The sequence below is a fragment of the Puma concolor genome, chromosome C1 (assembly GCF_028749965.1).
Source record: "Puma concolor isolate L17-30 chromosome C1, mPumCon1.1.hap2, whole genome shotgun sequence".
In the NCBI taxonomy this organism is placed as follows: Eukaryota; Metazoa; Chordata; class Mammalia; order Carnivora; family Felidae; genus Puma; species Puma concolor.
The window spans coordinates 197,963,605-197,979,373 of NC_141674.1; the positions used below are offsets into that span (position 1 = coordinate 197,963,605).

Consider the following 15,769-nt stretch of genomic DNA (forward strand, 5'->3'; position numbering starts at 1 on the left):
TAGTCTTGTGAGGGTAGAAGCCCACACTTCTCATTCCTTTCCATGGGTGAAGTTGGGCCATGGTTTCTTTCTGTGGTGTTTGGTAGAGTAGAGTAGTTGTTGCCTAAAAGATTTCTGATACAGCTAGTATGCCCCTTTCCTGGTCCTTTGGAGAGAGAGAACAGGATTTCATTTCAGCTTTTTTGGTAGTGTTTCTGAGTTTTCAGTTTCTTTGCCTCCAAATCTGGGAGGTAGGAAACAAAAAGAAAACCTAGGGGCCTCATATCTGTCCTCTTTCTTGGATTCCAAGTTGCCAAATATGTCTTCCTTCTTCTCCCCAAGTATCAAAATCTTACATTTCTTTTATATATAATGTCCAAGGTTTTCAGTTGTACTTAGCAAAGGGAATAGGCAAAGGTACATCTAATTCATCTTACCAGAAGCAGAAATCCTAGTACACATCTTTAATTTACTGCGGTCTATTTTCATTATATTCTACCACTATTTCAGTATTTTCTAGCACTTAATGTATGTTCTAAGAACCCTAAGATAGGATATATCCATTTCTCCATTGCTAAGCTTTGAACGACCATCATACATTTTACTTTTCTACATGCTATTCACCACACGCTCATTATTTTGGTCTAAACATTAGATTGCTCTTTTAAGAGAATTAAATAATAAAACAAAGATTCTATATATGTATCCATGTAGGGCTCTTTATCCCATATGTAGAACCATATTTTCATCTGGTATTGTTTACTCCTACCAAAGGACTTCTGTTGATGTTTCTTGCAGTGTGGTTTTCCCTTGGTGCTGCTCTCTCTCTGGCACTCTGTCTCTGTACTCCAGCTGCCTTGGTCTCCCTGGAATCTCAGCTCTGCCCCCTCAACTCAAGCAGTCTCTGGGACTCTTCTGGGTTCCTCCTGACTATGCTGTGGTCTAAAAATTCTCTCAAAGTAGTTGGTCAGAGCCATCGCCAGGCTCACTTCATTTGTTTCTGCACTCTTAGGAATCACTCTCCTTCATTATCTACTATCTACTCTCTTGCCAATTGTCATTTCATACATTTTGTTCTTCTTGTTGTTTCATGAGGGAGAGTAAATCTGATCCCTGCTATTATGTCTTGGCCAGAAAAGGACATCCTATATTTACATTAAAAAATGCAACATGGGATCACTTGCTGTTTCATAGAATATTTCCCCAAAATTCCCCCAAACAGCTTCTAAGCACCCACAAAACTTTATTAAAAAGTGTATCTCCTTTGACATGCCCGGGTGGCTCAGTCAGTTGAGCATCTGACTCTTAATTTCGTCTGAGGTCATGATCTCATGGTTCATGCGAACAAGCCCTGCCTAGGGCTCCATGCTGATGGTGTGAAGCCTGCTTGGGATTTTCTCTCTCCTTCTATCTCTGCCCCTCCCCTGCTCATGCATGAAAGCCCCCCCCCCCAAATAAATAAGTAAACTAAAAAAAAAGTATACCTCCTTCTATCCTGTTTTAATTTATTTTATAGTTATAATCCTAAATAATATATAAATGTAATTTTTAAAGATAGTCTGAAAGAACAGACTGAATAGAGTGCTTTCCTATGTAGCTAAGATTGTCCCTCTTCTCAAATATATTATTATTGTAAGTAACTCATAAAATTTGTGGACTTTGCTTAATTACAGTTTTCTCCACGTCTTAGATTTATTAAATTAAACACCATATAACTATTTTTTTTTCTTCATATCGTGTGGAGACTCTTCAAAACTTGAATGATTTTATGTTCTACTTGGGAAAGGCTGACAGTTTATCTGCTATATTGATTTTAAACTAATAGCAAGAGTTCCTTCTTTCTTATTTATTTATAATGCAGGGAAAGAGGGTTCTCTCACCATACAAAAAAAAAGTCAATTGAAATGGAATCTTTACATAGGTTTCATATCACTGATTACTTACATGTATATGTGACTTGTACTAACTTACAGATGTAAGGAGATTAAAAACTGGTTCAGTTAAGCTGACTGAACATAAATGTGTAAGATCAAATTCTATTTCATAGAGTTAGAAAGAAGCCAAAGATCTATGATATCAACCAATATAAAGTTATAATACCCATTTTTATAATCATTCAGACATTTTAAGTTATTAATAGAGTTTCACACTCTGCAACATGTATACATTTATATACACTTCTAATACACATTTGCATTTGAATAAATCCCCAAAAGTGGAAAAAAAGTTACATTAATAAAGCAACTTGTAAATACAAGCAGAGTACAGACAAAATCACATTGCAATGTTATGAATCTGGCTCTCTGCTTTCATCACTTTCAAATCCTTATAGGAAATAAAATCAAGGCTTCAAATTTGTCAACTTCTAAGTCTCTCAAATGCATTTTCAATTTCTTCCATTAGAATGTTGACAAAGTCATTAGTACCCCCTGGTTACTGCCAATTTCATGATATCCTATCACCCTTTGGTCTATTTCACCAATTCTTACTCATTTTTTTCAGGTTTCAAAGCCTCACACTCTTGTCCTTTCTCCTTTCCTCTACCAAGAGAGATGGACTCTTTAATATTGGGAAGGATAAAAGCTGCCTTCTTTGATTTTCTATTGCATGCTTTGAATTATATGGACAGGAGAGTTTTAGCTTCACCCAAGCCCCTACCTTCTTTTCAACTGCTTAATGCCTCCCTTACTCTGAATTTTTAGATCCTCAATTTCAGAACAGTTTTAGACCAGGAAAACACTAAGCTATCTATTGGAGGAAAGTGAGAATAAACAGAAAACAATTACTTTCTTCTCATTTTTTTCCAAACCACTAGATGATGGTATTGAAGGCTGTGTTGATCATTTTCTCCAGAGTGAAACCAAGAGAAGTGTCTTCACACAGCATAGAACAAAAGGCCAAGGAAGCTTCTTCTTTGAAATTCTTCAGAGAAAAGAACTTTCGATTAGCACCCAGAATTCAACAGTTCTCTGACCTCCCAGAGTGATAGTCACATGGGGAAGGAGTAGAAGGCCTATTCAATGGCTTACAGTTCAAAAGGCCATTACAAGCCTCACTAAAGAAACTTTAGGAATGTAGTGATTAGGCAACCTTTAACTTACTCTGTGTTTTCTCTGGAAGCTGTAAAATAGATTTTTCTTTATCTCATCTGAATTGTTATCTGTCTGTTAAAAATGTGGAGAGATAATAATGTGCTTAGTATTTCAACCTTTATATAGAGTATTGAACTTGCTTTCATTAAAATAGATGCAAGCTTAAATAATGGTTCTTGCTGCTGTGCTGCATGTGTTCAAGTAAATGGACTAGCTCAAAATATTGAAATAGAATACCTGTCTACAAGCACAAATGCAGAAAAAATATTTTTTCTTTCATTATACAAAACCATCCATGCTGTTTGTATTACTGTATATAGAGGCATAGGTTTTATTTGGAATATATTTGAACAGATACCACTAGACTTTTTTTTTTTTTAAGGCTAAAATACATGATTTAGTTGTAGTAGCTCAGTTTTGTGATCAGAGCAGTATAGATTTAAATCCTTATTCTATGACTAGCCATGTAGCCTCAGGCAATTATTTACATGTTACTCACCTGAAAGAATGAATGATAATATCTCCCTTTCAGGGTTGTGATGAAGAATAGACCTCATATTAGCAGAGTATTTAATGCAGGATTACTTAGCTAAATTAAGCCCTCAATAAATATACTTAAGAGAAATATGAAAACATACAAGTATATTCATGTGTTTACTTCTAAAAATATTTGTTGAGAAACTACTTAACTTTATGCTAGACACTGCTAACAAATAAGGATATGATGAAAACATGAAATAAAATACATATTCTCTTATCTACAGCTTACAGTCTAGTTGAGAAGACAAGCATGAGATAAATAATCGCTGAGAGACAGAGAGAGAGAGAGAAAGAGGGAGAATGCACTGAGAGAATATAGCACTTGCCTTAACCTAATCAGTAAATTGCATTAGGTCTACCCACATAAGGAGGAATAAGAAACTGAGATGAGAAGGATAAATAGGAATAATTAAGGCAAAGAGGGCTGGGGGAATTTGGGAATCACAACTCTAGCCAAGAGAGACTGAGCAGGGAATAAGATTAGTGATTATAGAGAAAAGGCTGGACATGGGCAGTGAGTGGGAAAGTGGTACCTGATGAGATAGTGGAGGTATACAAGAGCCAGATTATATAGGATTTACAGGTCATTTACAAGATTTTCTGCTTTGTCCAAAGAGTTATGGGAAGCTGTTGGAAGGTTTTAAACAGCAGAGTAAGGATCTTATTTTTTTTTTCCTTCTCCAAATTTTTATTTAAAAACCAATTTGTTAACATACAATGTAATGTTAGTTTCCGATGTAGAATTCAGTGATTCATCACTTACATACAACACCCGGTGCTCATCACAACAAATGCCTTCCTTAATCCCTACCATCTATTTAACCCAACCCTTACCACCTCCCCTCCAGCTTTTTATCTATAGTGAAGAGTCTGTTTCTTGGTTTGCCTCTCCTCCCCCACTATGTTCATTTGTTTTGTTTCTTAAATTCCACAAATGAGTGAAATCATATGGTATTTGTCTTTCTCTAACTGACTTGTTTTTCTTAGCATAATACTCTTTGGGTCCAATCACATCATTGCAAATAGTAAGACTTCATTATTTTTTATGGCTGAATAATGCTGCAGTGGACATAGGCATGCAGATATCTTTTTGAGATCTTGATTTGATATTTTTTGGATACATCCCTAAAAATGGGATTGCTGAATCATATGGTAGTTCTCTTTTTAAGTTTTTGAGAAACCTCTATACTGTTTTCCATAGTAGCCACTCCAACTTACATTCCTGCTATACAAGATTTTCCTTTCCTCCACATCCTCACCATCACTTCTAGTAATTTCTTTATTTTAACATGTGTGAGGTGTGGTTTGCATCTGCATTTCCATGATGATTAGTGATGTTGAACGCCTGTTTTCATGTTCTTGTTGGCCATATGCATGTCTTTTTTGGAGAAACTTCTCTTCATTCCTCTGCCCAATTTTAAACAGGAAAAGTTTGCAGCTTTCTGTTGAGTTGTATGGGTTTCTTACATAATTTTTGTATAAACACCTTATCAGATATAATGATCTGTAAATGTTTTCTCCCATTTTAAGGTTGCCTTTTCTTTTTATTGATTTTTCTTTTGCTGTGCAGGAACTTTTTAGTTTGATGTAATCCCACGTGTTTACTTTTGCTTTTGTTGCTTCTGCTTTTGGTGTTATATTCATAAAATCATTGCCAAGACCAATGTTAAGGAGCTTACTACTGCTTGTGTTTTCTTCTAGGAGCATTATGTTTTCAGGTCTTATGTTTAAGTCCTTAATCCATTTTTAGTTAATTTTTGTAAGTGGTATGAGATAGGCATCCTATTCCATTATTTTGCGTGTGAACATTCAGCTTTCCAAACATCATTTATTAAAGAGACTATTTCTTCCTGCATTCAATATTGTTGGCTCCTTTATAAGATATTAATTGACTATATATGTATGGGTTAATTTAGAGCTCTTGATTCTGCTTCATTAGTCTATGTATACGTTTTTGTACCAGTACCACACTGTTTCAATTACTATAGCTTTGTAATATAGTTTAAATCAGGAGCCATGAAGCCTCTACCTTTGTTCTTTCATAAAATTGACTTGGCTATTCAGAATCTTTCGCAGTTCTATAGGAATTTTAGGATTTTTTTTCTATTTCTGTGAAAAATGCCATTGGAATTTTGATAGAGAGTGTATTGCATTTATATATGACTTTGGGTACTGTGGACATTTTAACAATATTAACTCTTCCAATCCATGAATGTGTGTTATCATTCCATTTATTTGCATTTTCAATTTCTTTGATCAATATTATGTAGTCTTTGATGTATAGATATTTTACTTCCTTCATCAAATTTATTCCCAAGTATTCCTAAGCTGTGGCTTTTGCATACTCAGTCTTTGTTATGTTGAGATATGTTTCTTCTATTTATTCTATATCTAATCTGTTGAGAGTTTTTTTTCATGAAAAAATGTTGAATTTTGTCAAATGCTTTTTATTCATCTCTTGAGATGATGATGATTTTTGTCTTTCATTCTATTAGTATGGTGTATCATTATATTGATCTGTATATTCTGAACCATCCTTGCATCCCAGGGATAATTCCACTTGATCATTATAAATGATTATTTAACTGTGCTATTAAGTTCAGTTTTCTTAAAAAAAAATTTTTTAATGTTTATTTTTGAGAGAGAGAGAGAGAGAGACAGAGTGTGAGCCTGGGAAGGACAGAGAAACGGAGACACAGAATCTGAAGCAGATTCCAGGCTCTAAGCTATCAGCATGGAGCCCGACTAGGGGCTCAAACTCAGGAACTGTGAGATCATGACCCGAGCTGAAGTCGGACGTTTAACCCACTGAGCTACCCAGGTGCCCCTAAGTTCAGTGTTACAATATTGTTTTTTAAGAATGTTTGAATCCATATTTATTCAAGGATATCAGTTTGTAATTTTCTTTTCTTACGGTGTCCTTATCTGGCTTTCGTATCCAAACAATGCTGTCCTTGTAAAATGAATTTGGGAGTGTGCCCTCCTCCACAATTTTTTTGGAAGAGTTTGAGAAGGATTGGTATTAATTCTTCTCTAGATGTTTGGTAGAATTCACCAATAAAACTAGAAAATAATAAATAAAACTGGGCTTTTCTATGATGGGAAGTTTTTAATTACTGGCTCAATCTCCTTACTTATCTGTTAAGATTACCTGTTTTTTCAAAACATAATTCAAACTTGTATGTTTTTATTAATTAGTCCATTTTTTCTAGGTTGTCTACCTTGTTGCTATATAATTGCTCATTGTAATCTTTTAATAATCCTTTGTATTTCTGTGGTATCAGTTGTAATGTCTCCTCTTTCATTTCTAATATTATCTGGGTCCTCTCTCTTTTTACCCTGGTAAGTGTAGCTGAAAGTCTGCCAATTTTTATCTTTTTTTAAAAAAAACACTGTTCATTTCATTAATCCTTTCTATTGTTTTTCCATTCTATATTTCATTTATTTCAGTTCTGATCCTTTATATCCTTCCTTCTGCCAACTTTGGACTTCGTTTTTTCTTGTCTTTTTTAATTCTTGTGGTATAAAATTAAGTTGTTTATTTGAGATCTTTCTTTTCCTTTCTTTTAAAATGCAAGTATTGCTATAAACTTCTCTCTTAGGACTTGTTAAGCTGCATCACATTAGTTTGGTATGGTGTGTTTCCATTTTTGTTTAAGATATTGATTTATCTTTTAATTTCATTTAAGGACCAATTGGTTGTTAAGTAGTGTGTTGTTTAATTTCTACATATTTGCGGATTTTCTAGTTTTCCTCCTGCTACTGATTCCTAGTTATATACCATTATGGTCAGAAAAGATAACTGGCATGACTACAATCTTTTAAAATTTGCTAAGACTTGTTTTGTCACCTGAAATGTGATATATCCTGGAGGATATTTCATGTGTGCTTGGAATGATATATATTCTGCTGCTATTGGATGGAATGTTCTGTATATGTCTTTTAGGTCCAGTAGGTCTAAAGTATAGCTCAAGTCCAGTGTTTCCTTATTTCCTTATAGTTCAAGTCCTTAGTTTGTGTATGGATGATCACTGAAAGTGGGGCATTAAGGTCCCCTGCCATGATTGTATTGTTAGTGATTGCTCCCTTCAGATCTGTTCAGATGCTCTGTTGTTGGTTGCATATATATTTATAATTGTTATATCTGCTAGGTGAATTCACCCCTCTTTTACTACATAATGACCATCATTGTCTTTTGTTACATTTTTTACTTAAATTCTATTTTGTCTAATATAACTGGACCTGGTTTCTTTGGTTTCCATATAATATGCTCTCTTCTTTTGCCTAAAATAATTTGAGTTGGGTTTTTGCCATTAAACGAGCACTGGATTACTTTCTTTTTGCTATTGTAATAAATAACAAAATGTAATCACTTGAAACAACACAAATTTAGTCCTTAGAGTTCTGGAGGTCAGAAGTCCTCTTGGGAAGAGGATCATCATAAGACTGTGTTGCAGTGACGTCTATGAGTAGGGAACATTAGGTATATACGTGGAATGAGAGTGTAGTCTTTGTAACATGTTAGAATGAGTTAAAACTAGAGAAGTTAGGAGGGATAGGAATGGGGGAATAATTGATAAGACATACCCACTCACTCACCATATTGAATAGGTTGAACAGACATGACCCAAAGCTTTGTTTAATATTTTTAAAAATTTTTTAACGTTTATTTTTGAGAGAGAGAGAGAGAGAGAGAGAGCGCGCGCATAAGCGGGGGAGGGGAAGAGAGAAAGGGAGGCACAGAATCTGAAGCAGGCTCCAGACTCAGAGCTGTCAGCACAGAGCCCGATGTGGGGCTCCAACTCACTAGCTGTGAGATCATGACCTGAGCCGAAGTCATACACCCAACTGACTGAGCCACCCAGGTGTCCCCAGCTTTGTTTAATCTTATGTATTCTAGTTACTATATCTCTGACTTGATGGCACCTGGGAAGGAAATTCTAGTGGGGAAGATAACAGGCAGCAGGGACAACAGTGACGAAATATTAGAAAGTCCTTGAATATTCTTAGAACACTGAGCACATTATAAAGTACCTCTCAGGAGGCACATTAACTATAATAGAGTAAAATAAATTTCTAAGTGTTTTGTTGAAACTCTAAATACATAAAATTTAATAGAACAATATATTGTGCTATAATTACTCAATTAATTTGTAAACTATTATTAAATATTCCTTTGTTTTATTATGTTATCTTACTAAAAGGAAAAAAAAAAGAACACCATAGGATGCCTTTTAAAGTTCATTCTTTATCTTTGTCTCCCCAAACTATTATTAAATATATAGTTTCATGTTACTCAACTGTGAATTTTCCTGTCGTACATCCTTTTTGAGGAAATAAATCATCATAAGAAGAAATGAATTATCAGGACTATATGTTTTTAATTATATTTCTGACTATAGAATAATAGGAAGAATGATGGCGGGTGTGACAGTAGTTTCTCAAATGATTTCCCACAGACATCTGCCTCAGAATGATCTGGTATGTGTTAAAAATGCAGAATCCTGGGCCTCAAACCACTGTATGCATTCGTTTCCTAGGGCTGATGTAACAAAATGCCACAAAATGAGCAGGTTAAAGTAACAGAAATTTATTCTCCTACAGTTCCAGATTTCAAAATCAAAATGTCCGCAGGCTGTTTCCTTCTTGGGGGCTCAGAGGGAGAATCTGTTCTTTGCCTCTTCCCTAGCTTCCGGCGATTGCTAGCAATCCCTGGTGTTCCTAGGCATACAGCTGCATAAACTCCAGTCTCAGCTTCTGCCATCACTTGGATTTTTTCCCTAAGAGCGCGTGCATATGTCTGCATGTGGCGTTCTCCTACCTGTGTCTGTCTCTGCATCTCTCCTCTTCTTACAAGGACTCGGGTCATATTGGATTAAGGTCCTACTCCACTCCTGTGCAAACTGCATTTTAATTTACATCTTAATTACATCTACAAAGACCTTATCTCCAAATAAGGCCACGTTCACAGGCATTAGGACTTTAATACATCTTTTGGGGAAGATACAATAGAAGCCACAACACTTATCTAAGCAATAATCTCTGGAAACTGACATACAGACTTCTGCATTTTTAATAGTTAAAAGCTGGTGCCTTAAAATTCCCCAACTACTGATCTAGCAGCGAGTCAGGTTAAAATGTTGCCATTTGTGATAAACACTGAAGCCTGCAGTCATTCTGGTTTTTGTTGTTGAGGGGCCATCAGTTCTTCCAGAATTTCTGGTTTACAAAATGGAAGGAGCGTCATTTCTGAAATTATAACTGCTTACTACCCTTTTAATAAGAACACGAAGAACATTTTAGAGCATTGTTAGTAATTAGATACTGTGCTATTTCAAATACAACAAAAAAAACTCCTATTTGCATTTTTTTTACAAAGTGCATTAATGTATTTCTTCAGGATAAAGAAGAAAATCTTAGAAGTACAATTAAGATTTTCTATCTTCTGATTACTTAGAACAATGACTTCACTATATTCTAAGCTACGTAGTATAAGTTTTGTACTGCACTATGTTTTACTGAAAAGTGTGGCAAGGTTGACTAATTTCCCAGTGAAGACTGGCTGTGAGGCCCATAGCACAATTCTCTAACATGGTTGCCATTGTTGGGAAACGTACATTTACCCAAGATAGTATGGGCTGGGCTTGGAGTGTGCAAATTAAAGACAAAAATAGGGGACTGAGAGAAAGTAAGAAAATCAGCAATCTTAGCAATATTTTCTTAAAACAAGGTAAACATCGGGGCACCTGGGTGGCTCAGTTGACTGAGCGTCCAACTTAATTTCATCTCAGGTCATGATCTCACAGTGTAGGGCTCTGCACCGAGCACAGAGCCTGCTTGAGATTCTCTCTCCCTCTCTCGCTGCCCCTCCCCCTCTCAAAATAAATAAAGAAAAATTAAAAAAAAAAAACAAGGTAAACCTCAATTTATAATTGAAATTCATTTTTCTATAATATACAACGTATTAGAGGTGATAATGATGACAATACCAATGGGATTGTGATTTTATAGAAAGTCAACACTACTTACGAGGTCATAAACACTAAAATGCTTACTATTTTGTAGTTATTGTCACTCTCACCAGAGTAAAACAAAAGAATATGTTAAGCAAACATTGTATTTTTCTCCACCAGTGTTAAATACCCTTTATTCCCTACTCATTAATTCTTTGCCCTGATTAAATTCTGGACATTCAGTGATTCATCATAAAATTGGATCATGTTGCCATTCAGAGGATTCAGTTATTAGCAATTGACTATAGTTTCACTATTCCCTTTTTCTAGATGCATGTCCAATGAGAAGAATTTTATAACTATCACATTTCAGGAACACCAAAATCATAGATAAATGTAAAAAAAAAATCATAGATAAGTGAAGAAATTTATATTCCTTTTATATTCTTTGTCTAAAAAATCTACTCCTCATCACCAAATATTTATCTCTTGAAACACTAAACTAAAATTAATATTTTGTGGATATTTTTATAAAGCATGAAGTCTGTTACTTATAAAGCTGATTTTAAAATATTTTAATTACAAGAGTAAAGAGAGAAAGTATTTAGAGGAGTCTCAAGCATAGACATGTTTTATCCATTAAAGATCTCAGGAGGTCATTTTTAAATTCCTCAACATCTAGGCTTCTAGTGACAACTCTCATTTCTTCAATATCTATCAGTGGTTTATGTGCTACTTGCACACTTAAAACTCACCACCTTGATAATGTTAATTGTTTTTTTTTTTTTAAATGAGGCCCTTGATATTTCTCCTTTCTTTCTTTTTCCCCAAGAAGAAATGTTTCATTAAGTAAAAAGTTAAATATTGCATCTTTGCACTATGTATTTATATGTATTTATATACTATATAATCTATTTTAATAAGAAAATATAATTGTATAATAATAGTTAGCATATATATAGCACTTGTTTTGAACCAGGCATTCAGTGAAGTCAGTACTATTATTAACCCCATATCCAAATGATAAAACTGAGGTTCAGAAATGTTAAATAGCTTACCAAAGACCAAACATCTAATAAATAGTTTTCTTGGGATTAAAACCCAGGCCATTTGGTTCTAGAGTGTGCTCCTAAATGTGATGCTGCACTGGGTATGTTTCAGTAATTCAGGTTTTCTTATGAAAATCCATCATTTCTCTTTGTTTGGGGGAAAATCAAGGTGAAATGGAGAGCATAGATTTTGAAACTAGACAAATGCTGGGTTCAAATACTGAATATGATTTTTAATAGCTCAAAACAGTGGGGATATTATTCAACTTACTGATCATCTATATTCATCTGCAAAATAGAGATAATGATACTTTACAAGGTGGTGGTAAAGATGAAATTAAACTATACAGATCAAGAGATAGAGCCTGGCACTGTTTTGTCATTTAGCTGGAATACTGCAGGAGCACCTGGGTGGCTCAGTTGTTTGAACATCTGACCCTTGATTTTGGCTCAGGTCATGATCCCAGGGTCATGGGATTGAGCCTATGTAAGAGCCTGCTTAAGATTCTCTCTCTCCCTCTGCTCCTCTCTAGCTGCCCCTCCCCCCTGACTTATCTAAAATAATAACAACATATATTGCAGACACCTGAGATCAGTAAAGGAGAGATGAATTATTAATAAATTATGTTTGAGGGGTGGCTGGGTGGCTCAGTCAGTTGAGCATGACTTCGGCTCAGGTCAGGATCTCACAGTCTGTGGGTTCGAGCCCCGCATCAGGCTCTGTGCTGACAGCTCAGAGACTGGAGCCTGCTTCAGATTCTGTGTCTCCCTCTCTCTCTCTCTCTGCCCCTTCCCCACTCGTGCTCTTTCTCTCTCTGTCTCTCAAAAATAAATAAACATTTAAAAAATAAAATAAAATAAATTATGTTTCATCAGCATCCTAATCAATTAAGGATTTAAAAAAATCATGTTACACCAAAACTTCTAGATGCATTAGAAATTTCAACAGAGTGTGTAATATACTAGAAATAAAAGACAAAGACAATGCCAGGATCATAAACATGAAAAAAAAAAACCATCTATCCACTTAACTAAATAAAAATATAAAATATTTATCAAAAGGCAATTTTTTAAAATTACCTAAGAGAGGGAAAGTTATACATAACACATTCAAGAGATAAAAATTTAATATACTTAATTTGTGATGAGGTCTTTCAAATCCAAAGGGAGAAGACCAACTCCAAGTTGAAAATAAACAAAACTCAGACTAATTTACAAAAGAAGAAAATTGAAATGCTCTGTCAGCTAAAAAATTATAAATTTAAAAGACCTCTTTTTCACATTTCAGATCACCAAAATTGAAAACCATAGATAATACCCAGTGTTACAAAGAGCAGTGGAAAATATTATCTATCAAACATTGTTTAGGAGAAGTGTAAACTGACCTATCACTTTTGAAAGATGACGTAGAAAAATACACCAAAATTTATCATATGTTACCTCATTTACACAGGAATCCCACTTCTAAGTATTTAGCCTAAGGAAATAATTGTACTTGCAAAATACTTTATGAACTAAGATCCACATTATGGCAGTGCTAAAAACGTAAAAAATAGAAAATAAATGACCATTAATATGGCAATTATTGGCTAAATGTATTTATATGTATCTTTTTAAAACAATAAGAATGCCACCATGGAAGATGTTCATAATATATTAGACAGAGACATATGGCTGAAGACCATTTAAATCTATATGTTATGATACTGTTTCTATGTGAAGAGATATGCTTCACTACTTATATATCTATAAACAAAAATTACATATTCTTTTTCCATGTTTTTACTGTTTGGAGTTCTAACAATGATAATTAGAAAAATAAATGTAATTTCATTTTGAAAAGTTAATTATGAATTTAGTTTCTCTTGTTTATGTTTAGTTTAAGTGTATATGTACAAATATTTTTAAGATAAAGGTGTATGAGTTTAAATATAACTCAGATTTTGAAGGGTTAATGTAATATAATCTCTTTACTGTTTACGTTTTAGAGTTAAATTTTATATTTAGATATTTGAAGAAACTTCAAACACTTTAATTAACCTACCCAAAAACTTCTACCAACCAGCACTGTCATTTTGCTCATGGTATAGCCATACAAATGAAGGAGACAGAAAATGTTCTAGCTTTTCATATCCTAGAGTTTCTCTCAATCTCAATCTCTTCAAACTAGAAAATCTGCTTTGAAATTTTTGACTTAAAAGTGTAAGATGGCTCAAGCCACTTTTACACTTTACAGATGAGGTGAAATTTTTCTTTTATTGTCATTACTGTTTAAATCATGTTGAACTCCAAAAACAATGTTAAAAATCAAGGCTGCATTGTCTTTTAAGTTACCAAGCCAATACTCACATTTAGAGGATTTTATGGTGACTGTGTATGTAGGCATGTGTGTGTATTCTAGGGATGTGTACATGTGTATGTGTTGTGTGTGCATATGCATATGTATGTGTGTACCTTGTGGTGAATATGTGTGTGCTCGTGTGTATTGTATGTGCAAAGCCTATTAAGAGAGAATATCTTAAAAATTCGATACGTGCAGTGCATTTAAAATGAAGCAAATATTTAAGTTTTCCCATTTGCAAATAGTACTATGGATGATGAAAAGGCTGTAATCACAGATGGGCAACCACTGTAGGCTCAAGGTAAACAGCAGCAGCATCACCTCTCAAGTCAAGTTTATAGGGTAATTACATTTCTGAAAATTCAGGATCCAGTGTACTGTTAGACTGAAATTCAAATTGTGATCAAAGGATTTCATGCAAAACTGTTTACTCTAAAATGTTACAAATGAAAAAAAAAAGATAATGCTTAATTTTATACTAGAGCACCATAAAACTGCTTCTTCTAACTGCTTCCTTTCTTCCCCAAACTGAAAAGTCAACTCTAAGAGCACAGAACAACAACAACAACAAAACAAACAAAAAGCAAAACAAAAACAAAACAAAACAAAACATTCATGGTCTGAAAAAAGGATAAACTCAGTCTAAGTGTAATACTGAAAATTGAAAAAACATGTTACATTTTTAATTTATTGTTATTATTTACTTTTTGGTTGCTCAAAAAGCTTAGAAGTCTTAAAGAAGTATGGAATAATTACATGTTTTACCTTATTTTTTTTTTACATTTTTATTTCTTTTTGCATGTTCTTCTTTCCATTTGCTTTTTATTCGGCTTTATGAAAGATAAAAAGAAGTAAATGTGGGATTTGCAAAATGATTAAATGGGTGAAAGAGGAATGTGTTTCTCTGATTCTTTTATGTTTTGTTCAGGTTTTCTTGTTTTCCTAGTAGTACTACTGTTTTATTTTATTTTGTTTTTTAAATGAAGTAGAAAAATAGGAGACTACAACTATAATCCTAATTTAAGGAAATAGTTAAAAATTCGTGTTGAAGAAGATTCTATTTTACTTCTGTGAATAATCTATTTTGTCTGGGTCATGTACAAACACACGTATAAAAATATGGGATAAGAAGCTTAAGTATTAGAAAAAAACAAGCTTTATGTTACAAATCAAAAGGTATAAAACTATGCAAAGAATGCAGACTAAATAAAAGGATAAATATTATTCAATAAAAACATGCGTATTTTGATATATAATAAGATTTTACATTTCTTGAGTCTATGTGGAACAGAAGAAACAAAACCTCAGGTTGCAATAGGTTTTTTTTTCTGCAAAAAGTATTTTTAAGGGTCCAAAACGGCTAAAATGTGAGTTCCTCACAAATTATGTCATACTTTATGAATTTTGCCACCCTGAACTGCCTTAAACACTTTCAGAAACAAGGTGGGGTACTCATAAGTAAAGTCATTATTTAACTTGGTAAACTGAAATATATAAGCCTCTTAAGAGTTCATATTTTTTTAAAATGTCCTTTACTATTCACTCACTTATAAATACACCTTTGTGACTGTTCCAATGGTCAGACCAAACCAATAAGACAACATCCAATAGCAAAACGTTTCTTAGGGGTTGTGATTTTTAAAAGGACTGATGCGTTATGACCACAGTAAGTATATGTATTTGTAACAGGTCATCTAAATTCTGAGTCTTTTTATTTGATATTTATCATAAGTAAGGCAGACACACATGCTTAGCAGTGGCGCTTGTAGGATGTAGAAGAAAATAGTACTTAGTAGAAACACACAGAAGAATTAA

General features: G+C 33.9%; 1 protein-coding gene across 6 annotated transcripts in view; it reads right to left on the bottom strand.

The window, feature by feature from the left end:
* Window positions 1-15,769, bottom strand: part of ERBB4 (erb-b2 receptor tyrosine kinase 4) — a 1,154,402-nt gene that overhangs the window by 281,280 nt on the left and 857,353 nt on the right. The gene's annotated exons all lie outside the window — the stretch shown is intronic.